The 27,841-nt window shown below is 45.6% G+C and overlaps 1 protein-coding gene and 2 long non-coding RNA genes across 5 annotated transcripts in view; 1 reads left to right on the top strand and 2 right to left on the bottom strand.

The window, feature by feature from the left end:
- Positions 1-27,841, bottom strand: part of RAPH1 (Ras association (RalGDS/AF-6) and pleckstrin homology domains 1) — a 336,299-nt gene that overhangs the window by 287,544 nt on the left and 20,914 nt on the right. The gene's annotated exons all lie outside the window — the stretch shown is intronic.
- On the bottom strand, positions 724-4,631 carry LOC311439163. 3 transcript variants are annotated; one of them, XR_014694563.1, is made up of 6 exons: positions 4,513-4,631; positions 4,338-4,421; positions 2,339-2,548; positions 1,870-1,958; positions 1,194-1,359; positions 724-945 (listed from the first exon to the last, which is right to left on the bottom strand). It is a non-coding gene; the product is annotated as an uncharacterized lncRNA (long non-coding RNA). The 3 variants fall into 3 exon arrangements; XR_014694564.1 differs by having other exon boundaries at positions 739-945; positions 1,194-1,384; positions 4,513-4,581; XR_014694565.1 differs by having other exon boundaries at positions 739-945; positions 1,183-1,359; positions 4,513-4,581.
- On the top strand, positions 4,724-7,756 carry LOC311438988. Its single transcript, XR_014694488.1, has 5 exons — positions 4,724-4,878; positions 4,970-5,045; positions 5,191-5,300; positions 5,838-5,925; positions 6,025-7,756. It is a non-coding gene; the product is annotated as an uncharacterized lncRNA (long non-coding RNA).

Here is a 27,841-nt window from a genome sequence, read left to right as displayed (position 1 = left end):
TCAGCAAAGGAGCCTTTGAGGGCTAAGAGGCCTTCCTGAGACTACCAGTCAGAGGAAGAAAAAATGAAGCACGGTTTGGAAAGGAAATTGCTTTAAGATGTGCTTCTACATGAAAAACATAGTGAGACTCTCTGGTCATCCAGCTTGTCTGCAGGTCCACTCAGGTCACATCTACCAAGGTGGGACAAACAAGGAGACCAAGGATCAAACACTCACCAGGGCTGGAGCTGGCTGAAATAAGAATAGCCTCTAACCACACTGCGTTCAGAAGTCTCAGCAAGGGACATAATGGATTCTCCATCGATGGAAGATGCTAAACCAAGAGTGGGCACCTTCCTAGCTCCATCAGAAATACCAACCTGCTGTGAGGGACCTGTGTTCGGAGGGAGATTGGGCCCGATGCCATGACTCCCTTTTCTCTAGAAAATCTGGGTCCCCAGTCTCTTTTGATATCTTCTGGCAGTAGGAGCCCATTCATGTCTCCCCCACACACTGCTTCAATCAGCTCTAATTAGGCAGACTGTGCCTGAGCATAAATGAGATCCCCAGTCATATCCCTTTTAAAATACAACCATCTCATATTTTGTGAGTCAAATGGAGTTTTGCTGGAGAATTAAAAGGAGCGCTGCAGTGCAGCATTGAGTGATTCACAGGATAAAGTTTCCATGCGCTGCTCAAGAAAACCAGATAGAATTGAGCTTGAAGGAGTGAGGAATGGCTGTGTTTCAAATTACCTCAGTTCAGATTTAATAAAAATTCTCAAAACAGAACACTGGAAGTCATTACAAAATTTGTGCTTTTCCCTCATGAAGATTTTCTATAAAAGTGACAAGGCGAAGGAAGGGTTGATAATGGTTATCTGTTGTAAAAGTTTATAATGTGCTTGCTGGGGAAAGAAAAAAGAAGAGCATTCTTCAACAACATAACTGAATCCCACAGGAAAAACTAGGAAAAAAAAACAAAACAAACACATGCAAACAAAAAACAGGAAAAGCAGACCCAAAACAGTTTTCTCAGAACGCAATTTTCTGCTGGAAGGTGGATATAATTATCTGTCATAACAAATTACAACGTTATGTTGTAACATTTAGTTATGAGCAAGAAAAAAAAAAGCACCTTTAATCTCAACAGCCATTATGTACAGCATCTGCACACAACTGGAATGTCACCCACTTGACCTACCTAATACCTACCACCGCTTAAGATTGTCCTTATTGCCCGACTCCAGAGCAGCTCAGCAGTACTTCAGTACTTCACTGAGCAGGAACTGAGGCACAGACAGCAGCGATGGCTTCAGCAGCATCCCAGAGGCACGCGGCACCCCCTGATGCTGAGTATGCGCTGGGCCATGGCAGACCACTGGGCAGAGATGGCAAAAAGTAAACTGTGAATGTGAAGTGGAAACCCCTTACCTTCACATATTTTAAGTTGCTCGGCTCACATAAATTTGACATTGTTTTGTTTTCCCATTATTGGGAAAAATAGGGAAGGGAAGGGAAAAATAGGGAAAAGGGAAAAAGGAGAGGGAAGAAGCCAGCCAGCCTTTGGGATCCACCTGAGCACCAGACAGAAGCCTCTCAGGGACTCAAAACATTGAGTGATTTTGATCTTCCTGTTAATTGTTTCAAATTTGTTTTTCAGATAGCACAAGAAAGCCAAGGCAGTACCCAGGGGAGAGGCTGGCAGCTGTTCAAAGACCAGTCTCTGGAATATCTGACAATGTTGAGCACAAGTGTCCAGGAAAAAGAAAAATAAGCAGACACAGGGAGAAGTCTATGGAGAAGCAAGCTACAAAGTAATCAGCCACCCCATATACTGAGCATGCTTTCCAAGAGCATTCACAACCTTTGCCTTATCTGCTGTCCTTACCTTCCCTGCACAAGGATGGCTTCAACTGTTAGAAGCCAGCTGCATTTCCTACACCCCAAGTCAAGGCTGGCGCATGCAGGAGCAAGTATCTACGGATTGAGACAAAAATCAAAACCAAAAAACATTGTCTGCAAACTAATTAGAAATATACACAGCTGATCAGGGTGGTAAGACAAGCCAAAAGAGCAACTGAGAGGAAGAAATAAATAAATGTGTGATGTACTTAAGAGGAAATGAATGCTATAGGAAAAAAGCAAGCTTCAGTTACAGGAGCAGGGATTGCCACCCTTTCGATTTCAAAATGTTCTTTAGATTGCCATTATTCTGGAGAAACTTTGCTAGCGAATAGGTGGCTTGGCATTGAAAATGTCATTAAATTTAACTCAAGATTCCAAGAAAATATAAAGGGTTAACATACAAGGTAGGTAATTAAATGCCAAACCATTCCCCATGAATTAAAGAAGCCTACCAGATCGTAATGGTGCAGAACCAGAGTCCTGAAGGTGAAGCTCAGCTGTACGCCCTCCTGCACCCTGTCCTCCAGCCACTGATCACAGATACAGGAGGGAAATACCAGGGCAGAGGCTACTCTGCACTCTCAGGTTTTCTCTTCCTCTTTGCTAACTCTCAAAGTCAAGACCATGGTGCTGACCAGTTTTGATGAACTGCAGTTGAGTGACTAGAAGGATGAATAATGTCTCAGTATTAATTCAAATGCAGGATAAAAACAAGCAAACAAAAAAGTTTGGATTATGGACACTTGTGTTTTACATGGAACACAATATTTAAACAAATACATAGCAATGGAAGGAGCTCTGGAGGTGTACGAGGGAGCAATAGGTCTGCTTAGGCCACAGGAGAAGTACTTCTCCCTCCAAATTTCTCCGAATGAGCACCAGCAAGATACTTTTAATCAAGGATCTTTCTACCACTGCTCATGGAAAAGAGTAAGTTCAGTAGCTGCCTATGATAAAACGGACATTACAAAAAATACAGAAGAACTGCACCCTAATTAGTCACAAGTTCCAGAGCCTTCGCTGTACCTAGCCCAGAGTCTCAGCTTTCAGACTAGATCCTGGTGGTGGACTGTTAATCCTTGAGATAGAAGCAAACACTGCCAACATCCAACATTTATGAGGTTCCAAATTAAATTTTGGGACTTTGCATGAATTACTTGCAGAATGTAACCGATCTTGGTGGGTTTAGTCTTCCTTCTAGTCATTAAGTCATGGAGTACACAGAACATACTTTGTGTCCTCTATTATTCACCAAGCTGGTTTTTTTACAAAGCCCGTTTCTGCCTATAAACTCATGGTCAACTGCCTCAGTTACCTCTTGCAAATTCACTGCTTTTGTGACATCACTGAAATCACACAGCACTGGTTTCCACTTTGATGAAGTGACCACCAAACTCTAAAGCATTTAAACAATGCCCATGGGAGGCTGTAGAACTGGAACTTGGACAGATCATCATACAGTCAGACCTTCCCTGTCTCTGGGTTAACAGCAAGCACATTCAGAGAAGCTGCAAATATCCCAGAGAATTGTCTTTTTCCCTACAGTGACAGTTCCTCATGATATTACTCTGTAATAATCTTCTACTAAGATCCAGAATCAGGAGCTCTTCTTTGCGTGTATGTAACCACACACAGCCCCCAGTACAAAACACTGACAATGAAACTACGCAGCCTCAACAAGGTAGCAGAAAGCTGTGTGACTTCAGCCTATAAAGGCAAGCACGTAGGTATTACAACTTGCTGACACAGGAACTGAATTTGTATCTCCTGTTTCTCTCCCCTCACACCCACAAAATCTCTCCTAACCACATGACAGAATCTCTTTCAACTGCATTTAAAGACCACTCAACAGCTTTTTAAAGGCAGAAGTGATTTCAACTCATCTACTGCTGGTATGTGTGACAACTTCTTTCCTTCCAGAAAGCCTCAGAGGTAGAGGCTGTAAGTTGGGAAGAACAGGTACCAAGCAGGAGCACACCCTCCCAACCAAGCAAAGCCAGGTAATTAGTGTAACAACAAACAGGAGGAAAGCCTCAAGAAAGGGAGACTACAGAAATGAGCAGAAAAGCAGCACTTCACCAAATGGAGCCATGTAAGAGTCAGGGTCTAGGTCAGCCGGTTCTGTGGAATAATTTCAAGAATGCACAAAAAATAGAAAAATTAGTCTTTGGCAGTGTGTAGCACGCTCCCCTTTTAGATCAAGAATCTACACAGAGAGCAACCCCTCAAGAGAAAAGGGCTGAAGCATCATTCCTAGAAGAGAAGACAGAAGCCACATTGCCCAGGATCTTCCTAAACATTTTGTGAGGAAAAGGCTGTTCCTGGTGAGGGCAGAGATCTTTGTGCAAAACTGAGGGACAGATGCGAGGAGGCTCTCAAGCAGGTTGTCCAGCAGGAAGGATGTTTGTTCTTCTGGGGAGAAATCAACACAAACTCCTTTGCTAAACTAACCTTCTGCTTATCACCTCCACACAACAATCCAGATTTTGGAGGGTAAAATAACTCCAAACTGCTGATGGCTGGCAAACACTGTCCCTTTAACAGCCAAAAAAAAAAAAGCCAGAGTAAGAGTCTGTCCTGCCTCTCACACCCAGAACAGGCTCTCTAATAAAAGTGCTGTTTGTACCAGGATCCAAGAATAGCAACAAATCTCTTCCTAAACTACACAAAATCTTCTTCTTTTTTTTTTTTTTTTCCTCCCAGCTACCCACTCCTTTCCTCTTCCTCCTTTTTATGTGCTTCAGTGGGCCCCACAGGTTAACAGTCTCCAGCTGTGTCCACTCACCAGACACTTATCCCTCAGCTGCCCGCTCCCAGCTCTGCAGACCTGACACAAAGTGGAGTTTTGGCCTTGGCTCAGATGTTGCAGCGATAAGGACCATGGAAATACCTTCAGTTAAAATAAACAATATTACATCAGCCTCTTCCATTTTAGGATACCCAAGTCACCAAAACATAAGCTCTAGCCTCTGTCTTACCTCCCTGCCTCACTGTAAGAAAGAGAGGGGGGCCATATTTGGACTGTGTTAATGCCCAGGATGAGGAGCCTCCCTTGATTGCTGGAGTGAGCTTTGTTTTTTCAGGGCCTTTTAGAAATCAGAAAACACCGTGTTTACAGCCTTTCTGGAGAGGGATTCTGTGAGTGTGCAGCAGCAGCAGGTCAGCCTGCAGCGAGGCCGGATGCACAGCCAGTCTGTTCCCGAGGGCACTCCTGAGCTGGGGTGCTTGCCTTGGAAATCTGGCCTTGGAGATTTCTCCTCCATGAGAAAACTTTTTTTTTTTTTTTTTCTTTTTTTCTTTCTAGCAAGCACTTGTGGATCTTAAAACGCAAATTGCCACCCAAACCAGCTGGCTGTGCGTGATCTTCACCAAAATGGTGAACGACACCTGAGGACCTCATCCTGGAAAGTACATGTAAGAAGTGCCACAGTAGGCTGGTTTTTATGATATCCTCATCATTGGGAAAGAGAAAATAATTTGTCATTCCTCGGTCTGATGGTACCTCTATTCAGGGAACTCACAGCCCCTGCTGACCATTTCTCATTCCACATGAGCTGACAAGAAGCTTAGTTGAAGCCATCCAGCAACTGCATCGATGCAATGAGATCCCAGCTCACAGCCCAGTGGTTCCTGCAGGAGCCTATGAAAGCTCTCCTGCCTGTCCTGGCACAGGAGGGGCATTTGGGAGGCTGAGAGCTTAGGATGTGACTAAAGAGAATGCAAATATCGGATGAAACCCACAAATAAGGCAATGAAAGCTGGAAAATATTTAATTGAATCTCTGTGGCCTTGACTTAGAGCAAAACGCACTTCCAGACTACTGTCAATAAATGAATCCCCCAAAAGCGTGAAGTGTGCAGCAGTGCAAAGAGCGGCAGTATTTTGACATCAGTAACATGATAGGGGCAGTAACTAGAAGTGTTTGAAACATTTGTTTTAATTTCCTTTCAGGTTTATCTAAAATTTAGCCCTTTCTCCTCTGCTGGAGAGAGCCTATTCGCTGTTGTGCTTCTCAACGTGCAGCTCAGAAGGCAGACAGGTAAGAGCTGTCAGCAGTAAGGGAAGCCTGCATTGGGCTCTCTGGACAAGGCACTGACCAAGCCTTTTTTTTTTTTTTTTTTTCTCTTGTTGGAATGAGGATGAATTGTTCCTGCTAATTCCTGAAAAAGATCCCACCAGTCCTCAGGCCAGAAAGAGCTTTGTCAGGGGCTTCAGTGCCAACAGCAGGACGAGGGCCCAAATGGGGCTCGAAGACCTAAACCTGCAAAATCTGAAGTGAACAAATATTTAAAGAGAAATCGGTGAAGGAAAGCCCCAAGGGCAGGAACCACTTCTGGTTGCAAAGCTGACAGCACTTTCACTCTTGGGGAAGCAGAGAAATGTGCCAAGAACCTGGAAGGCTCCACGTTCCAGCAAAGACTGAAGAATAGCAAGAAAAGGGAAGTTAGAAGGTGACAGGGTGCTTTAAAACTTATATTGAGGTGCACAGTTGTTGTAAACTGTTTTTTCTTAATCTTGCAAAGCCTCATGTTACTACATCTCTGCTTTCTGTAGTTCCCTCATCAAGCAGTGTTTTGGGCCATGTTTCTTTATATTCTGTTTGCTCTCATGCAGACACCTGATTTGGGGCAAAATCCTGCTGTTCTGCCTGTTTCTCCTTTTCATCATGTCCCGTGAGTTGCTCCTACACAGTTTATATGCAGTAGACAGACGAAGCTGCCTTTCCAAAGCAGCGTAAACCTTCCCTTCCGAAGTGCTCAGCCAAGGTATGTTTTACAGCTTCCCCCCGACACGACTGCCATTTGGTTTGAGTCTGCTTACACTAATCACCCAGGCATGTCTCAGTGAGTACAAGCGTAACAAAGTGGAAGTCAGTAACATGAATACATTGAAAATGAATATATTGCACTTATGAAAGTAAATATTGAGCAACTTGAAACTTAAACATAGTCCAGAAGGCTCTGCTACAAACACCCCTCAGATCACGCCTCTGAGAAAGTCACCAAAGTCAGAAGCAACTGCAGAGCTGCAAAGCTTTATATACAGTTTTTCTTGACACGATGCCAGGAGAGGGTCTGTTTGCAAATCACTGATGTAAACTAGGATTTCTGGTAACTCCAAAATAGGCCAGCGTTATAATGTGTAGTTTCATCTCCTCTTTAAGTGCGACAAACCTTTGTGGGAGCTGTTGCTCTTCTACAAGTTACTTGTCGCTGTCCACAGCAATTGCCTTCCCCACACTTTCTCTGGAGAAAAAGTTCATCGCTGAGACTGTATCTGCTTTTATTCTGAAGGTTAATAACTATTTTCTTTGCAAGAAAGCAACTGTCTTGCCATTTTATTATTATTAATTTTTTTTTGGCCGTAATCCTAAATGGAATAAAGGCAAGAGTTTTCATATACTAGATATTTGAAGGCTTTGAAGATTTCACTTCACAGAACAAGTAATTTTAGAGTTTCTGACAGATGGATTTTCTGTGGTCTGAGGAAGAAAGGGCAGAGAGGCAGCAGCAAAGGGTACCATGCTTAGAGAGATATCCAGTTGTGCTGATGAAGCATGTATAGCGAAAGGGAGAAATGCTGCCTAGGGTAGGGCTAATTCAGTAGGAAGAGATCAACACCATGGGCAGCATGCCAAGAAGCAACAATAAGGGATACGTGTCTGGCTGCAAAATGGAACTTGGGAAATACATTTTCCTAGCATTGCTAAGTAGGTGTTAATTCATTAAGAGAGTCTACATCAAAAGATGCTACTGCTTGTATTACAACTAAAAGATTGTCATTTCAGCTCCCTGTTTTTGCAATTTTTGCACATTCAGTCCCTGCAATCCAACAAAAGATCAGAAAAAACAATGAAGGATTGATTGTAAGGTTGGGTTGACAATGGGTAAAAGGTTGACAAGTAATTGGTGGGAAAAGCACTGACAAATAATGGCTGTGCACGTGCAAACAGTCTGTCAGCATGACGGACAGACACCTTCTACCACAGGAGTAGGATGGTTAGCCTAACGTTCAGTGGGCAGTCTGCTTCTAAACAGCAGGACAGCCAAATATAGATCTGGTTTGGAAAATAAATTTACCAAAAGTGAAGATGCGGAGATGTCCTGTCCTAAAGGAACAGATAAGCCATGAAATCCCCTTCTTTCTTTAGGAAGTTTAGGAAGACTCCAAACAGATCCTAAATTCAGCAGAGCTTTGAGTCGTTGCAAAAAGACCATCAATAATAAAAAACCATTCTGAAGTTAAGGAAAAGCTGCTTGCTGAATTTGTTTCTTGATGAATTTGCTTGCTACCTAAATAGCTTTTTTAATTAAATAAAAAGCATTAATTCTCCCCTGTCCATTCCAGCTGTGCAAAAGATGGAATGCAAACAAGCATGAGCAGGGAAGAAGCAAGGCTTTCACAGAACAACACCGGCACGCCTGCTATGGCTGAGCTGACTGCTGCTGCTCCTGCTGTTATTCCCCAAAATACCATTTTGAAGAGGCAGGTTTTTTGTAAGAATGTGGTGGTCTCTCCCACCCCAGGTGAAGTTATCAGTAAGTTAGGCAGTAGCACATGGGAAAAGAAAAGGCTTCAGATATCTAAAAAAATCAGAGTAACTATTATTCTTTCAAGGTAAAAATAGCCATGTTAGGCTGTACCCATCCCACTTGCCTTTTGATATCTCAGCTGTAATCAGAGAAGCAGGACCCTCTGCCAAAGTCTCTGGTATCTGGGGGAATGATCATTCAAGGTGACAAAAACTTAGTCCTGACCAAGTCAGGTGTCAGAAGGTGAAAGGCTGCAACCATTAACAACGTGAGTTCTTATCTGCACTGTCATCCTTAACCACAGGGAGACGTGGTCAGACCTCCCTTCCATCGGCACCTCAGCCAATCTTGCTGAATTATGTCTTCTGAAGTTTGAAAGCTTTTGTCTGCAGAGGCTTGACCCTCCACTAACAGCTGAAAGCTGGGTTTGAAAAAAATCGAGCCTTAAAATTCCAACTGGAAAGTGAATGTGAGCTTTTTACCTTGTCGTTTCACAGTCAAAGCACACGGCATTCAAAGAAAAAGCCAGAAAGATGGGAGGCATGCAAGGGATGAAGAGAGAAGAGCTTTTCCCTTTTTTAAAATGAAGTAATTAGCTTAGTAAGTACAGGAGGAGGAGAGAAAAGAAAGGGAGATCCTTTTGTTAAGCATTTATAATACGATCCTCTCTCCTGCCAGGTGTGCTTGCAAGATGTTACCAGATTGCATGCACTGATGAAGGCAAGGAGTAGGGCACCACTAAATTATCTCCAAAGGCACCCATCTGGGGAATCCTCGTTTCTAAAAGCAGAAGATGTTCTGTTTGCATGCAGTGCATTTTTTTCAGGGGCTGGCAGTCACAGTGGACACCACCGGTTTTCCTGTAGCAAACATGGTTTTAAATAATGGATGGAAACCTTTGGTTACAACAGGCAGTTTCCCAGGCTTTTACAGCTGTTATGATTAGCGCTTTGATTAGGATGGGACAAGGACTGGGGAGCTGGCAAGCACTGAAACAAACCAAAAGCCCTGCAGATATAGAAGTTCCCATGAAGTAGTTGTCTGCATGTTGGATAATCTTTAGCCAAACAAATCTTCTATACAATAAAACTTCAATGTATTCAGCGAATGCTCGGAATAACAATTGCCTATGTTCTCACTGTCCAGGAGCATAAACAAACAGCAGATTTACATCTCCCCTATTACCTTCAGCAAAAACCTCTTCTAAAACAAGGTCTCCAGCCCCTGATTGCATCTTGAATTTCAATATTGCAAGACAGCTAGACCCTGCAAAGGGAAGAGTTATGAGTAACTATTTTATGAGCTCCTTCTCTTTGAACCCTGCCTCCCACACTGCTCACCAGCCACACAGCCTTGCCTCTGAGCTGCTTTGTCAGAATATAATGGGCAGAAGTTGGAAGCACAGCTCAGTTCATTGTAAGCACTGTGTAAACCTCCAGGGTAATTGAAATGATACATATTGCAGGAGTTGTTTGAATAAAAGAATATCCAAAAAGAAGAGAAAAGAGCAGAGCCAGCGTAAACTGTTCTGAAAGCAAAGGTGAATGCGTTGTCATAAAACCTTGAGGCCTAAAAGAGGAAACCTACCCTGCAGGGACATTTGAAAACCTCTTGGGAAAACTTCTTACAGGGACCCACACTGCATGGGGGAGGAGGGAAGTGGGGGTGTCTGTGCTAGCCAAACACAGGACCCGGCCGGGAGGCATAGGTAAGCGCACAGAGACAGCAGGAAATAATTACATTTGGAGCCAGTTCTGCTGCAAGAAGCAAAATGAACCATTCCTGAAAAGGGAAAGGAAAGGAGCCTCACTGATTCCTGGAGTGTGTGGGGCACGAGAAAGGATTTTTTTTTTTTTTTTAAAAAAAGAGAGGTGGGAGGAAAGGATCTTCACTGCACCTACAGATCTCCATTTCCTTAGCTGCTCCCACACTCTGCCTTCCTGTACCTTTCTCCACATGCCCTCATGCTCTCCCTCATACATCCTCACAAGAAAAAACTTTTTAATATTTTTGTTATCCCTCTCACTATGTTATCTTCCTTTTCACCCCCCTCCCCCCCCTTTCTTCCAGCTCCTCCTCTTCCCCTGCGTCATTAAGCTCATGGAAGCCTACATTTCCAGTCCACACTTCAGCAGCTGAGAGTTGAAGATGAATCAAATTAAAGCAATTTCAATAAAAGTTCAATTTGCAAAAAAAAAAAAATAATAATCTACATATTTCAGGTGGCTCCAGGCTATGCGACTGAGTGGAACGTTTTGACAAATTAGTTTTAGATATAGAAAAAAGGGAAAAGCGAAAAGTTGTTGTTTTTTGGTTTTTGTTCTTTTTTTTTTTTTTTTAACAAAACAGTTTCACCATTTTAAAAACACTGCTTGCTCCTTATTCTCTTTTTTGTCTGAAAGTGTTCGTTATTTGTTCTGCCTACGTTCATGATACAGCCTTTACTTTGTACATGTCAGAATGTATTGTCATTTCAACTTTCTTTTGAGAGATTTTGCCATTTGCTGTAACCCAAGACTCCCTCACTTCTTGTTCAATCTCTTTGAATATTACCCCCTTCCTGCACACAGACCAAGTGCTATCTGTGACTGGGATCTTGCCCCTGGTAACCCAACCAAGGTTGCACACAGGCTTTACACTCAGCTTTCAGCACAGCATCTCTAAACGCTTCCTGTTCAGCCAAGGTCTCATGCTGACTCTTACATTTTCTCATCTCCACCCTTTGCCCCAACCTTTGTGGCACCTTGTCCTGTCAACACCAATTCAGAATAATGTAGCAGAAATCCCATTTCGACAGGATCCTCCCGGGGAAGCACATACTGTGAGCTTCTCTGATGCTGTTCCAAATAACTACAGAAATGCAGCATCGAAGAAATTGCTGTAAGATGAGTGCCAGACTGGTTAAAATCATGCAAAAGGAATACATACCGTTAGTGGCTCTCTCCCCAGCTGGAGGAATACTTGAAGCAGGATCCAGCATGGATCTGTCCAGGGTCATCTTTCATTTCATTAGTGACTTAGGTGAGAGATTTGAGCATACACTCAGAAAACGGGCATATGACATTGACGTGACTTGTTCTTACTTTAATTTTCCACAAGTTAGAAAAAATAAAAGTAAAACAGCCCTGAAAAGCTATAATATAGAGCTGAAATGCTTTACTCCCTTCTTTTTGGTCCTGTCTTTAAGGTCCCTGCCTTTAAGCACTAGTGGAAGACACAGGTTCCCCAAACAGCCTTTCAAAGAATTAGTTACTGATTTGCACTTGTGTTAGGCTTACATATTCAAGAAGTTTTAAACCTTTTATTTTCCTCTTAAAAGCACAAAGGCATTTGTGTTTTTCCCTCCTTCCCTTTCTGACTGCAGAGGTCAGCTGATCTCCCATTAACTTTCTCAAAAATACATTGCATGTCCCCAGGTCAGTAGCTTTCAAATGACGCCAGTTCCATAAAAATCTCATGAAGTCTTTCCTGAGAAAACCACTCGCTCAGACAGTCTTGGGAAATTAAGACAGAGACTTAATTTTGAAAGTCTATCTAGTGTGTGGGGAGGCTGCTGGTCGGCAGCCCCCAAGGTGGCAGTCCCCCACGTGCACCTCTGGCACACTGAAAAGCAGCGGTGTGGAGCCTGGCTCAGTCCTGCCAGCCCTGCTGCAGAGGATGCAGCTGATTTGGCATGAGGGATTCTTCTCATACAGGGCTCCTGCGCCCGCTTACTGAGGTGCTTCACTGTTGGTTTTGTGCTCCTGCTCGGTGGGCTACTCTTGCTCCGCTTAAAGCAGGCACTTGAGAGCTTTTGTAGCTTGGGAACAAAGCAATCAGCACCTGGGGAGATTGGAGCCCTTCTTGAAGAAGAGCTGCTGGGGAGCAAGGTAACTACAGGCAGTGTTTGGGAGCCAGACGTTCAACAACAAACTCGGCCTAAGCTTTCAAGTCGGCCTTCTCAGGGCAATAATTACTTGGTTGTAAAGAAAGGTGAAAAGTTGTCAATGCACTCCCAATTCCCATTTCATTTATCAGTTCCTTGAGCCTCTCAGCTCCCCTCAGGCATCCTTTTCTCTGACATTTCTGCCCCCAGCAACCTGAATATGCCTCCCAGGCACTCTTCATTACTGCAGTAATGGCTAGGCTCCTCTCCTATTAAGTCACCAGCTTTCTTTGCGCTCACCCCCCTCCAGCCCAGGGCTTCCTACAAAATCTCTTTCCCCAGCACAAGCTTCCCATCCCTCTGGATTCTGCTCTCCTGCCCTCCCAGCACCGCACTCCTAAGCTGTTAATAATGCATCGCCAGGTGCCCTGCGTGCTTCTGGGAAGCTGAGCACCACATCCTTAGTGCCTTATCTAAATATTTCATGGGCTGAACTACTATCTCTTCTCAAAACATTGCTTTACCAAGCCCTTCAGATTGCAGCTGAGTCTCTGGTGATGTTTTCAATGGCGAGCCCCCCAAAGATTGCTATTTATGTCACATGCTGCTCAAAAATACATTCTGCTCGTGCGCTGCCTGCTTCTCATGGCAAGCGACAAGCTTTGCTGTTAGCAGCGAGCATGTAATCACACACTGTACAATTCAGCTTCAGCTATAATGATTTCTTAAAGATTTTTAAATGACCTAAGTGGTGAATATCAGGGCATACGGACCGCTTTGTAATCCTGTTTGTCCTCAGAACATCACCGCTAAGTGATATCTGCGGCACCAAGGCTACCATTGTGATTATAGCCTCCATAAGGCTCCAAGTGTCCAACAAAGGGAATTCATTCAGGTCAAAACAGTATTTGAATGCCATTATGGCTACAGGGGGCTGCCTGGCAGTGCTGTGCCGACTTGCTGGTGTGTTAATTGGTAGTCACAGATGTGGGCATTGAAAAGGAGCGGCTGGAAGTTGGGTGAAAGACAAGCTGACATAATTAGTGAGAGCTGGTGAGGAGACGGACACAGCCTTGCAGGCAAAAGAAGCTCCCCGCTTGCTAGCTAAAAAAGCATCTCTGTCTCGGGCTGCAGGGGTCGCTTGCTGAATCTCGCTTCCATCTGCTTGGAAGATGGCTCTCCAAAGGTGGCAGACCAAATCCCGCGCCCAGACAAAACACGCCTCCTCTGTAGCACAAAGGGGGAGCTCTGAACAGAGGGAGAGAACGACTGTGAAATCCCATCTGAAGCGAGCACAAACACGGGAGCCAGGAGAGCCCTTGGTGTGGAGACCCCCCAGTACAGCTTGTTAAAGCGGTTTCCCTGATTACCAGAAGAGGCTACCTGGTGGCACGAGATGCCATCTGCTCCCTGGGGACCTGGTGGTGGGCTCCTCCTCCATCACCCCCAGCTGGCTGCTGCTCCCAGAGGCTGCCCCACAACCAGACTGAGGCCCCGGCCAGGCCAGCAGCTCCACGTGGACCGAGCTGAGGCCTGGGGGCAAAGCTCAGCCTGTGCTCAGCAGAGAACATGGCAGCCCTGAGAGGTTCGCCCCAGGCACGCACCCCCAGTGCTCTGCCTGGGGAGCCCAAGCGTGTCTAGCAGAGAGCAGGCTGCAGAGTGCCGGGCACACCTGGGAGGCCTCTTCCTTTACACCGCATCTGCTTTCAGACGTCCTCCTCACCTAAAAAAGTGGCCCAGGCACGGGGCCATGGCTCCTGCCCATAGCCAGCGACCTCTCCCCAGCCTGCACAGCACAGAGCCTGGCTCCCAAAGCGAAGCCCTAACTCTCACAGGGGAGTTGAATTCAACGTCAGTCACATGCATGTTCAGCAGAAATCAACCTGCTTTCTGAAGGGGAAGACATCCCTGCAATTCTCCCCCCATTAAGCCAACCTAGCTGGACTTCTGTTTGGCACACACCATTTCTTAAGGAATTCTTCTTTTCCCCATGCTCCACTTTACTTTGTCTGTGATTTTTTTTTAATAACTCGTGAGACCCCTTCAAGGTAGAAGCACCAACCAGAAAGAAAAGCCCATTATCCAAGGCCCAGTCCTTGTGCAAGCTTGAAATTTGAATTAATAGGAATTGTTTACCTCCACCTCCTCGAACAGGACAACCTCTGCCCACTCCGTGCCCCACAGACTGGAGCCTCCTGCAGTACCCTGCCTTCCCCTAGCCTGGCAGTGCAAAAGGTTCTCCTAATCAGGACTTGGATCCCTCGTGCTCCATTTAAGCCCATTCCTTCTCCTCGTCTCTACTACGGGCAAGGAAAATAGATTATACCCTTTTCTTTGAAGCAAACCTTTTTCTGCTCATAGATATATCATATCTCCCCTAAGTACCCTCTGGTGGACCAACTACCTCAATCCCTTCAGCCTGCCCTCACCAGCCACGATTTCTGAACTTGTGATTGTTGCTGTCAGTCATCTCTGCTTCCAACCAGGCAATCCAAACCTTGAATTACAGAATCCCAAACAGAATACTTAATTCAAGTACCAAGTACAGCAAAAAAGCATTGTCCATATTGTACTGACAGTGCTATACATCTATATCTATGCTCGTGCACCTGCTTCTGTTACGATGCCATCATGGTTCTGAGTCACGGATCTGCAAAGTTGCTATCTATACCTTTGTTCCCCATTCTACATTTGTACAACGGATTACTCATAAAAAGATGTAGAAATTTGTACCTTGTTCTCACATCTTTTCACACCAGGTTCCCAGACTGGCAATAAATACCGTTTTGAATTCTCTGCTGCGGAGCCTGGTGCCACCGGCAGGTTTAACCAGCAGACACTTTCTAACAACAAAGATGTTGTTACTGAGGTGTTCACAGGGTGCAAGCCTCATCCCCTCCCAACCCCACTCACACACCACAGCCCCACTGCAGCACGGGTTACCCAAGCACAGCACTAAAAGCTGACCCAGCAGCACCAGAGCTTGTGAAATCAGTGGTAGCCTCGCTCCTGAGAACTCCAGCCAACCTTCACCTCCTCTGCAGCACCCTGACACAAGGCCCTGGTCCTACAAAGCACTCCTTTGGCATGGACTCCCAGGGCACGGGTGACCCTCCCGAGATTCAGCAAACTAGGGCAGGGGTTTGGTTGATGGTAATTGCCCTGAAACAGTGCTGCCAAGGTTAATCAGCAGTTCAGCATTGACAGGTCTGTAAGTGGCCTTCCCAATTAAATCCCTCCCAAGCCAGTGTAATCCAGGCACTGCAGGTGGCCATCCACGCAAACACCTCTGGAGCTGCAACCAGTGCAAGGACATCATTGCACTCGTGTCACGGGAAGAGCACGTTTCTCCAGGTTAAACCACAGGAAGGCCTCGAGCTCTATCTGTGCCTCTGACACCGAGGCACACTAATCACCTCCTTACAGAAAATACACGGATATGATTTATGCATTTGGTAAAATTTTATCAATTTACAGCAATCAAATTAATTAGCTAAATTAATTCCTGATAATTTATTTACATCGCCTGGGAATATTTTTTGCATGGATAGCTCCATTAACTGCAACATTACGTTTCAGAGAAACACCAGCATGGAGTTGTTTGGTTACAGATTGTGTTTGGGCTGTAGCCTCCAGCCAGAGAGGATTTGGCTCGCTCCAAAACTTTGGAGGCTGGTATCTCACAGGGGACTCACTCTCCTGGGATTTCAGTCTGCTCAGGAGGTGATCGCTCCCCTTGAAAAGCCAGCCTTAAAGCACACAAAAACTAAAAAGAGAGGCCCCTTTGTCTGACCCAACCAGGACAAGGAAAGCACAAAGGTATTCAAGTGCAGCAAACCACAGCTGACCCTTTTAGTCCTGCTGGAGCCCCCAACTTTGGCTCCCCCCTACTTTTTTCTTCTTTTTTTGTAGAAATTACTACACATTTCCTCCACTAACAACTTAATAACTGAAGTAACTGCAAGTTAGTGTGCTGGTTCTTCTGTACCAAAACTCATGGGGTGCCGTCTCTGCCATCAAGGGGAAAAGAGGTTAGGCTACCATGTTGGTGCCTGCTTTATGAACGCTCTCCCTCTCCTCTCCTTCCCTTCCTCTCCCTAACACACTTATTTTCTTCAAGTGCTTCATGGAAGCTTTTATAAATAACTGGACATATTCATTCTAACAAGCACTTTGGCCAGTCAGATTCATTTCTGTATAACCCCTCGCAGTGCTATTCAATAAAATGCGAATAATTACCATAGCAACTGCAGCATGTGGTACATATGGTGCCTCGGAGAAACAAAGCATTTTCTTTCTTTCTTTTCTTATCCTTAAAAAGAGAGCCACATACATTAGTTCTTAATACAAAACAATGTCTTACGGTGTTTATTAGAGGGGGCAAAAGGTTTCCAAATGGAGTTCTCTCTCATTCTGCTTAGAAGCTCAGACAGCCAATTCCTCACACATCCCCATCCTTTAATCTCTCATTTCTTCGTGTTATCCATGTGCACCTTTTGCAAAATGAAAACAATAGGTACTTAGACAACAAAGTCCCCTGATTACACATTCCTGTGCTCTTATGGGCTAGATGCTGCTGAAGACAGACAGCACGAAGTGAAGTCTGCTGAAATATGGAAAGACTAGATTAAAACTGAAGAGTAACTGCCCTCCAGAGCTGCCTTGCTTATCCCCTGGAGGCTTCCTCCCTCTTGGCAGAGACAGCCAAACTACAGAAATGAAACTGCATCCAAACTGCTGCAGTGTACATCTCATGTGCTGGGCACTGGGCACATCTTGTTGTTAACACCAAGCTGCAGAACTGAGCAATGCAGGGGTTGTTTCACATGCATTTGGGTGGCACCAAAGACAGCAGCACCACCCAGGAGCTGGGCTGAGGACCATTTGGGTCTGGTAACTGCAACAGGCTTGTGTTCCTGAGCCGAGGTTTTTCCAAGATGATGGTGTAGTAGTTTGTGAGCCTGACTGGTGGTCTCTGAAGATATCATCCTGTTGCCCACACAGCTAGAATCATATGCTTGTATGTGCATGGCATGGACACCGAGTTTTCTAAGTGTGTAAGATCAGCGCATTCTTTGCACATTGGTTTCTTCAGCTTACAGCTCCAAAAGCCAAATTACAGCATCACAGAATCACAGAATTTCTAGGTTGGAAGAGACCTCAAGATCATCGAGTCCAACCTCTGACCTAACACTAACAGTCAAACACTAAACCATATCGCTAAGCTCTACATCTAAACGTCTTTTAAAGGCCTCCAGGGATGGTGACTCCACCACTTCCCAGGGCAGCCTGTTCTAATGCCTAACAAATTACAACTCAGTCACCATATTCCACAAAGGAGCTCTAAAGCAGTTTAATTTTTTAGCATCCAGCTAGGAGGAAGAGGGATGGTGCTCTTGTTGATCCAGCCTGCAAGTTCTGTATCTCTAGTAAAGATTTTCTCAGCCAGTGTTGTGATCCTGCTGAATTCAGAAGGGCTGAGCTAGTGCTACACTGTGCCAACAATATACCTCCAGACACCATGCACTAGGTCACCTCCTTCACACCACCACCCTGCAGCAGGCCCTATTGCCCAAAACACGACAAACCACCCTTGAGTGACTCTCCCACCAAAGCAGGCTGTAAGGCTTACTGCCCAAAACTAGCAGATGCTTTAGGGAATCCAAAGGGACATGAACCGAGGCCCCAGCACTTCTGTACCAGTCTTTGTTTCCAGCTAAATCTTTCCTTGGTCTCTCTCTTTGTTGTCAGCCTCTCCCACAGGAGCAATATCAGAAAAAGGTTTCCTGTAAGTGCAGACACCTTCTAGCCTCAAGCTGAGGAGACTGAAAAGATGCACCACGCATGCCTCCCTGCTGCTCCGCCTTCCCCTGCTGACACATCCCTCCCTGAGCTGCACCGAGAGGCTCTGCAGGGGGATGCAGCTGCATGGGCAGGGCAGGTAATGCTGCAAGCACAACCCTTTTCCTGGGTGCCCTTTCTGTCTGAGAAAATGAGTCTGAGAGAAGGATTTCCCCTTTCTGAGCTCCCATACCCCCAGAACAGTGCCAGATGATGGGATTTTTGCTTTAAGATTCCTGTTGACAACGTTAGCTCTAGCGATCTGTAAAGCTGGCACAAGAGAGAGGTTTAGTTACACCTAGCCATACACAGCCCCGTACACATGTTGCACATGGAGACGGTCAGCTGTGCTTACGTAAATGTTTTGTCTGTTTCCAAGCTTTGTTTTCGTGATCTATTCCAACCGAGTTGTTAAATCTCCAGCAGGCAGCCAGCAGTACTCACTCACTGCAGTCTTCAGCCATCAAACCCACTTGAAGGAAGCACAGCTCTTGAGGTGCTGATCAGCAGATGCCAAGTGGAAACAAATAACCAGTACTTTTCAGTACATGGAGGTATTGGTGATCATTTTCTCCTTGATGAAATGAGGCTGCAAGCATGATAAACAAAGCTCACAGTTTAACTAATAGTGCCTTCAGTGAATACAAAAGACCCCCTTCGTCTTCTTGGGAACGTATCATTTCTCCAAAACTGATCTCGGACTGGGATAACATGACCTGTTTAAACACCACTTTCTGTCATAATCACCCTTCCCCGCATTTAGATGAATCTCTCCGGAGCTGTTCTGCCACCACCCAGCAGCAATTTTTCAGACCCAGGGCCACTAGAGAGCGCCTCTTCCACAGCGATGGGCCAAGCACTGCCAACCTGCCGCGGGAGAGACTATTTTGCTGAGAAGCGGAGAATTCAGTGACATGGGGAATTATTATGCACCATTCATTTCCTTGTAATTTAACTCTCGGTAACAAAAGCATAATGTATAGTCTGGTTTACTGGGCTGATTTACAACACTTTAAGTGAAAAGACGATTTCCTTCTCCTCTTTTCGTGCTGACATCAGCAGATAGAGCATGCACCTCGTAACGTGGCATTGCTGTAGACAGAGCAGTGCAGAAAAAAGCCCTAGGACGTTGTGGCACCGCAAGCAGCAGCTCGGGAGCCAAGAAGCAGGCCCAGCACCACAGGAAAAGCCACCAGCAACACCTCCCCAAGGCAGACCAGCAGGGAACAGAGCAAGCACCCATTGCGGCAGCCGTGTGGTTTGGCACCTTGTCACACAGCGTGGTGTCTCGGCCCAGGCGGTGTGAACTTGCCTTACCCTGTGCCAAAACACTGCCCTCAGAAACCTCCTTCTTTCCGAAACCCAAAGCCTCATTTTGTTGTCTGGGCATAGGAGGGAGGAGATACTCAGGATACTTGAATGAGGAGGGACACAGCAGCGCAGGATGCCAGGAGAGACTTGTTGCTGAGACACGGCACCTGAATGCCAGTCACCACAGGGGCACCGCTCTGCCCTGTGCCAGCCACGGAGCCTGCTGAGGAAGGAGCTGGCACCTGCTGGGTGCCCGCTGCTTTGCAACAGAAGAGGGCTGAGTGAGGCCGTGGTAACACTGGGAGCCACCATTCAGTCCTCAAGGAGTTTTCTTGATCAGTACGATGACCTACCCTGTGGGCTTTTGTTCAAAAGAGTAAGACCTGAAGGAAATATTTTCATTTCAGTTAGCAAAGAAGTTGAAGAGTGAGCTTTAGGTCTTTACAGATAACATCTCCAACACCTACTGATGAGGAGAGGCCTAACACAATGTTCCCTAACAGAATGCACAGGTGCAAACCTCAGAAGGCCCCCAAACCTCTAGAAATCAGTTCTTGCCTGACTTCTGTGCACCACGTAGCCCAGGACAGGACTAAGGACACCACAAGGAAAGCACTGTAAAAACCAACGTACTTCCACAGCACTGCTGCCCAGAGTCACTTCCTTCCTCTTTAGGATTTACTGCCATTAGCAAATCCCACAGGATCGATCACCTCAGCTGGCTAGCAGTGGTTCCTTCACAGAGCCTGGTAGGAGGCAGAGGGGAAAGGAGCCAACTCTTCAGCTGTTTAGGTCTGACTTTGCTCCCAGGTGGGCTGTGTGAAAGCCAGCTCTAAACTGAAGATTTCCCACTCTGTAGGCTTGCTATTAAAAGGGCTCTCTATGAAACAAACTCTGTATCCCCTCATACACAAATAAACAGGGTGGACAAAGCACAGTGCCCCCCAAAAGAAGCAAGCAGCAGTAAAGAAGAGAGGATCTTCCGCTGAAATGACTTTTTAAGAATAGCCAGGCAGAAACCACAGTGGCTGTGACAGCCGCACCAGCTGTGGGAGGCAGCCCACCGGGGGCACGGTACCTGCTAGACAAACCGTGCCTGTGGGTGCAGAGGCAGGTGGAGTAACTTGGAAGCTCTCAGCAAGTCAGTAGTGGAGACAGATTGCAATATCAGTATTATATTATAGACAAAAATAACTTCTACAGGAAGATGTGGTAAGAAGAGATGTGTCTAGAAGTCTTCTAGCCAAGTGGCTTGCTTCAGATAGCAAAGCAAACATGTAGACATGCCCGAAGAATGGCAAATGGACTCCAGACTCTGCTGCAGAGTCCCAGGCTAAGCTTCTCTGCTCCTCATTGAACAGGTATGCTGGTAATTGCACAGCTGTGAACCACAGTAACAGAACAGGAGCAGTCGGTTGCTCTGAAGGCACCAGAAAACCCCTGCACTGAGTCCCTGGCCTTGTATTGTCCCTGCCTCAGCCTGTAGGAAAATTTGTAGGAACAGCGTCTTACAGCAAATGGCTGGATTTCAAGGAAGCCTTTCTCCTTCGCACGAATTATCAAGGTGATTCCAAAGCAGCTGGGATGTCTGGCTCATGTTTTGGTCAGTTCATTGGGACCTGCCCACGGCTTCTTCCCAGCAGACAAGAGCAGCGACACAGCACAGAGCTCTGCGACTGGAAGCTCAGCCACATCCACAGCCTCGCTGCTGGAGCCATGTGCAAATCTGGAATCAGCAGGTGAAAATTTCACTGAAACCAATGCTGCGCGCTTGACAGCGTCTCTGGCAGCCTCAGTTATGGTTTACTGAAGTACTTCAGTCTACAGCAGCCACAGCAAAGATTCAGGCTTGGGTACCTGCCTGATAGCTAGTGAGGAAACGCGAACCACGCCAGCCTAGCTCAAAATGTCACAAGTCCTGGTCAGCAGCTAAGATGGTTACTATGAGCAGAAAAATATCCTTTATTGCCATAAACTCTGCAATGTATCCAGGTGATTCATAACTTCAATATATTTTCAGGTACATTTGAGTTCACACCAAAATAAGAAAGAAAACCAAATCCTATATAACTCCCCTGAGAGCTTAAGAGACGTCAGGAAAGTTGCAGACTCCCTGGGCACTGATGGCCAAGTGTGCCCTTACTAAATAGTCCAGCGAATACCTTCTGCAATTCTTCTGAGTTATGATCATGGGAAAGAACCCACAAAATAAAGCTTTTTAATCGCTCCAGTGTACAGAAATTCTAATGAATTCCCTCATGAAAAATTCAGTTAAGGTAGAGCTGGGTTGAGAATATGTTCTGCCTTAAAATATGACCAGTATATATGGTCCCAATGCTTCAGATTAAAAAAAAAAAAATCAGTCAGGAAAAACAAGACCCACAGGAAATCCCAGAACTATCCTACACTGTTATTACAACACATATTTGGCAGGTAGAGCCATGCTTTCAAAGTGGGTTGGCATTACTGAACTCAGACTTCCCAGCTAAAATCCAAATCAGAACTTGTTAGCCACCAGAGGTATGTGATTTTCCCTCCCAGCTTTGATTAGGTGACTCGCAGAGCTAATGTACACGGCCCAAATCGAGTGCTCTGCACTGCAACATTTGCACGTTATTAAACACCTTGTTATTTGTATAGCTCGAGTTATTGGATTTAATTTGTATCAGTTAGCTCCATAGCTCACAGTGTGAAGGCACAGTTAATTCTTACATTTCGAACTGACACAATCAGAAACCTTAGTACTTTTCCATGAACTCACTGGAAAATAATGTCAAATAATGAATCAATGCGAGAATTTCACAACTGTTTGTGAATAGGAAAAAAGAATCGTTAAATTATTTATTGAGAATTATTCCCTTCTGTCTCCCAAGAAGCCTTCTAATAGCCGTAATGTGCTCAGCAAGGGAAGCTGCAGAAGTGTTTGTTAAAGTCGCAACATGGGGCTCCAGGCTTATTTTTGGCTGAGAGACCCGCTCGGTTTCTGGGTAGAGCAGTTATTGTGCGGTTTGCCTCACTACAAACTGAGCCTGGGCCCAGAGAGCCGTGCCGAATTCCTGCAGTTCTATTTAATGCTGTTTAGCATCCAGGCAAGCAAGAAAAGCTCTACAACCCCCGAACTGTCTCGGCAAAGCACAGGAAACTGAACTGCCTTCAGTTTAAGAAGTAGATTTGCACAGGTGCTAAAATGACTGGGAGCGAGCAGGAATGCTCTGCTTGTCATGCAGAGGGAGGAATTGGAGGTAATCCTCTCCCCCGGCTGCTCCGATGCTGCGGTGCTAATGGGAATATCAAGCAACACAACGCAGGTTTGTCAGGGAAGGCAGCAAATGCAAACAGCGAGCTGATCTCTTAAGCAAGATTCCAGCTTTACTCAAGCACCTTTCAGTCAGATCAATATTAAGTTTCATGCGATAGCTGACACTTCTCCTGAATTCTGTGGTTTTAGGCCTTCTAAATAATACATTTCTATTAAGATTGCTTTAAAGGGTGATATATATTAAGTCTTCTCCGTTGAGAAGAGTTTGCATGGAAACCATTTAAATTCTGCTAGAATAAATAATTCAAGCTTCCTTTTTTTCTTGCATCCCAAGAATATCTTAATGTGAGTGACAACTGAGATGTCCCTGTAAGGTGCAATTTTTACCATGCAAATCCATAACTCCGTTTGCACTGCTTTTAAGATGCTGTGTAATCTGTTTATGCGCTCTGTGGGTTTTCCCTACCTGAAAGAACGGGCTGAGTGGAGATGATCCTTGTTAGAGATTTTCAATTTAATTTTGTCGCCCGTGTTACGTATTGATTGGTGGCGGAATTTTACTGTAGCTCTATGGTGTAAATTGTGAAATAAAGAGGTAAATAGACAGGAGTGGACCCCGATCTGAAGACAAACTACCACAGGCATAAGGAGCGTAGGGATGCTCTAGCTCAGCAGAGATATACCTCCCCCTGCAGACTGCTTAGGAAAACTTTCAGCATTGTCTCATGCGCAATGGGTCATCAGACCTATATTTTTGATTTCTGAACATCAAAAAAGATTAGCTTTGTTGCAGCCAGGAAAAGAAGGGGATCCAGAGGGGAAAGTTCAGTCTTCCCATCATCGTGAGTGGCAGTGGTTGTAAACCTTCCTTTCATCAGCTTCCATTTAGCAGTTTGCCCCATATCTTCTCCTGGTATTTGGTGCTGGTATTTGGTGTTTCACCCTTATTTTTGCCATCACCTTTCCCATCACAAACACTGGTCTGAGAGAATGGTGTATGGTTTTCCACCCAAGTTCATACAGAGTCAGAATAACTTTGTGTCTGTTACACATGACAGAGGTGATAAAAAAACAAATAACAAAAAACAAAACAAACAAACAAACAAACAAACAAAACCTTACTAGTAACCCAGAACTAGATACAACTGAAAACCCCGAAATGTTGCAGAAATTGCTTCGTGTCAATCACATTCCAGAAATCCAGACCAAAGGGCAGAGTTCCCTACCTCCATCCTTGCCAGGCTTTCACCAAGGGAGGGAAAGGGAAAGGGAAAGGGAAAGGGAAAGGGAAAGGGAAAGGGAAAGGGAAAGGGAAAGGGAAAGGGAAAGGGAAAGGGAAAGGGAAAGGGAAAGGGAAAGGGAAAGGGAAAGGGAAAGGGAAAGGGAAAGGGAAAGGGAAAGGGAAAGGGAAAGGGAAAGGGAAAGGGAAAGGGAAAGGGAAAGGGAAAGGGATAGGGAAAGGGAAAGGGGTAGCACAGGCCCACGGCACAGCCAGAATGAGACTTCAGCCCATCCCAAGCCTCAGCTTACCTTTATCTGACTACTATTTTCAATTTTTTGTTGGCAACCACAGTTCTCATTCAGATAAAAAGCATCAAATATACCGACACAAAAACATGGTACAACTATTAGCTGTTTGTTTTGCTTTCAGAAAGCATGACTTCATTGTCAGCAACTTTTCAGTAACACTGCGCAAACACTGATGTGTGCTGATAATATTGGAGTGAGCACAGGGGCAAAGCATGGCCAGTGTGACACAGTGAAAATTGAGATGTTTCATGGAGCCATTTGCATCATTCATGAAAGATTTGAAGTGAAGAGCACAATTTCTTAACTGTGTCTTAAAAAAAGCTGAAGTTTGCTCTGATTTCTGAGGAATTTAATCAGCTGATTTTCTTCCCCAGTGAAAATTAGGAATGACAATAGCATTTTTCCCCCAACTTTTGGGCACTGATTCAGAAGGCATTTAGACAGATAGAGGAACCAACCACAAGTAATCTCCCTGACCGCTTAACAAGTGCTGAGGCATTTAAATACCTCCCTGAAGAAAGCTTTAGACCTCGTGGGCAAGAACCACCTCTCACTTGGAGTATAAAATACCTGGCACAGTTACACTCACTACTTTAATGACAAACAGGAGATGGAAAAAATTGGGCCTTATCTTGCAAGAGTAAACTCTTTTCAGTTGCTGTCTGGCACCTTTCAGGATCACTTTGAAGATTAAAAAGAGAAAAAAAAAGTCACTTAGCCAGCTGAAGTCTGCCCAGTTCGACAGCTAAAGCTGGACTAACTCCATTGATTTTGGTGAAGTAATCTTCTCTTTATACTGCTTTAACAGAGAGGTTTTGGCCCAGGATCATCTCTAAAAATTTATCCCTTTCCAACTTAGAAGACTAAAAAAAATTTGGGAGGGCAGGGTTTTAAAAGTAAACAAAAAGAGAGAAAAGAAGAGAACATTTGGGGTAAGAGAAAGTAGGAAAGGGATGAAAGAACACGGAGACTTTCAAAAAGACTTGCAATTGGATTAAAATGATGATAAATGGTGGTGTAGCACAGGGGTCAGGCTCCTCTCGATAACAGGATCTGAGTGCTCTTGAGCAGTTGGTGTCTGTCAGTTAGGTGGGAGCCCCTTTGGTCTCCTGTGACCAGAGGTTTTTCATCGCGCGTTTCTGACAGGATAAAGCAGAGCAGCTAAACAGGATAATTCCCACATTCTGCTGGGTGACTCATTTCCCTCACGCTTTTGAAAAACCTTGCAGGCAAAGGGGAGCCGTGCTGACAAAGCAGAGGAAGTGCACTTTTCGGATTTCACAGGGCGCCTGGTTCAAACGTGTGTCGCCACGACAGAGCACACCTGCACCGCGGCCCAGCCGCAGCCTGCCGAGCATGGGAGCCCGGCTCAACACGTGGGCCAGGAGGCTTTACCCCTTGGTTTTATTTTATTTATTTAAACCTTCCGGGCAGTGGCATGAAACCTTCGACCGGTGCATTCTGCTCTCTCGTTATACGGCAACAAACAATGACTTAATTAACGGAGCTGCCTGGTGCAGACACTGCCTTCCCAGCGAGCAGCCCGGTGGTGTGAAGGAGCTCAGGTCCCAACGCCGCTCGGCACAGCCGGGCTGGAGCACGGTGCTGCTAACAGTGCTCCTCGGTGCCGCTGCAGAGCCAGGGCTGCCATCCGGAGCCATCTGAGCGGTCAGGGAGGTTGCTGAGCCTGGTGATTAGCAGACTAATTACCCCCTGTGGATCACAACTCATTAATCAAGAATTAAAATAATTTCTGAGAGCAGTCTCAGGTGTACAGGGAGAAGAAGGCCGGGTTAGTCGTTCTGAAGCCACTTTGGGCTACAGTTTGAGCTGAGCCTGCAGTGATATCTCTCAACTGTTCCATGCTTTAGCTCCTGCCAGGGCCCCGAGCTCTCCAAATCCTCTGAGTCAAAACCACCTTTGGCGATGACCTCTCACAGCTCCAACGCCTTCCCTGCTCCAGCCCGCCGTCCTGCCAGGACATGCGCTGCATCTCCCTGCCCTGCCAGCACGCTGCCAGGCACCCAAGGCAGAGGCCGGCAGCTCCCGGTGGTGCCCTGGGCTGGCAGCAGCAGCAGCAGCAGCTGGGTATGGAGCTAGCAGAGCCGAGTGCAGGCAGCCAGTCCAAATTGAACCCTCCCGACCCCTCCAGTCAAATCCGCCCAGCTGAACCCTATGCTAAATGAGGGAGAAAAGAAAAGGCAAAATGAGGTTTCACTCAAGCCACGGCTGAGCTGTACTCACAGCACCTCCCCAGGGCCGTGGGGCTGTGACAGAAGAACATCTGAGCAGGCTCCAGGTGACACTGGCCCCAAGGACCTGCCAGTCCCACCCGCCACCAAAAAAAACCCCGCAGAGCCCGGCAGACGCAGTGGCAGGATGCCTGTCCGTGCAGGGGCTGCTCTAACAACTGCTGAGCCCCTGCCTTGTGCTGCCAGCTCTGCCCAGCCCTGCCTAGCAGCCCAAGTGATCCCTTCTTCACCATTTCTCCCTAACACCCATTCCTATTTCTTGTCTTTACGCCTGCCCTCTCCTATTGCTTTAGAGATCTGAGTAAAAAGGCAGACCAGCTAAAACACTGTCCTCTTTTGACTCCTGCTTGAAAATCCCCCCTGCTGGAACGCCTGCAAATCGTTTGATAATGGCCAGACCATGCACAAGCTGACACTTTTATCTTCTAAGCTAATGAGGAATGTTTCATTGTTTAACCTGCCTTCTGTCTGGCCAGCAGCTTCTGCTTAGTCTGGCTTATCCATATGTGCAGCTAATCAGGTCTCGCTGAAAGAACTATCTTTATTACTTGTGTCCAGCACTTAGCACAACAAAGTCCCGAACACATGCTGAGGCTGCAGTACACAGTAGAAGGATAATTCGCATATTTTCAGATCAGCTGGGCTTAATGAAAACCCTAGGACATTTAGAGAATTGGCTGAAGCTGCCTTTAAGCACCAAGACACCCAAAAGAAAGGCTGAGACTCTAGAAAACTGCTAAAGGGCAAAAAGAAAGCTCAGATCTTCAAAAGAAGGGAAGGAGGAGGAGTCAAGAAGTAAAAGAGCTCAAATCCAATTCCTGGAAAAATATTGAAACAAACTAATAAATTACTTAAATACCTCAAAAAAAAAACAGAAGATGAGTAATAGCCAACATGCATTTGTCACAAAGACAGCACGTCAAACCAATCTAACTTCCTTTTGTGGCCAGGGAACAGCTTTAGGGGAAAAAGAGAAAATGTCATAGAACTTTACTTGGGTAAGGCTTTTGACACTGACATGTTACTTTGAAAGAGAAGGCAGAGAAATGTGGGCCACATAAAAGTACTCTAAGGGACAGGCTGCACAGATTCGGTCATAAAATTATCCACTGTCAAAATTAAAAGCTGGACCTAGTGAGGTTCCAGGGGGATGATTTAGTGTTCTCACTGGGCCTGGATAACAGGCTGGGGCGAACACCCCCATATCTGCAAACAACGCAGAGCTCTGCCAGCAACAATCAGCTGCACAGGTACAGAGCGAGGCTGGGGAGCAGCTCTGTAAGAAAGGATCACCAGCTGAACACGAATTGACAGCACTAGAGTATCTCTGTATGAAAAAGAAAAAAAAAAAAAGTACAGAAAAA

Source organism: Aythya ferina, assembly GCF_964211825.1.
Source record: "Aythya ferina genome assembly, chromosome: 6".
Classification (NCBI taxonomy): domain Eukaryota; kingdom Metazoa; phylum Chordata; class Aves; order Anseriformes; family Anatidae; genus Aythya; species Aythya ferina.
The sequence above is the reverse complement of the archived record's forward strand: the minus strand, read 5'-3'. Positions and strand labels throughout refer to the sequence as shown.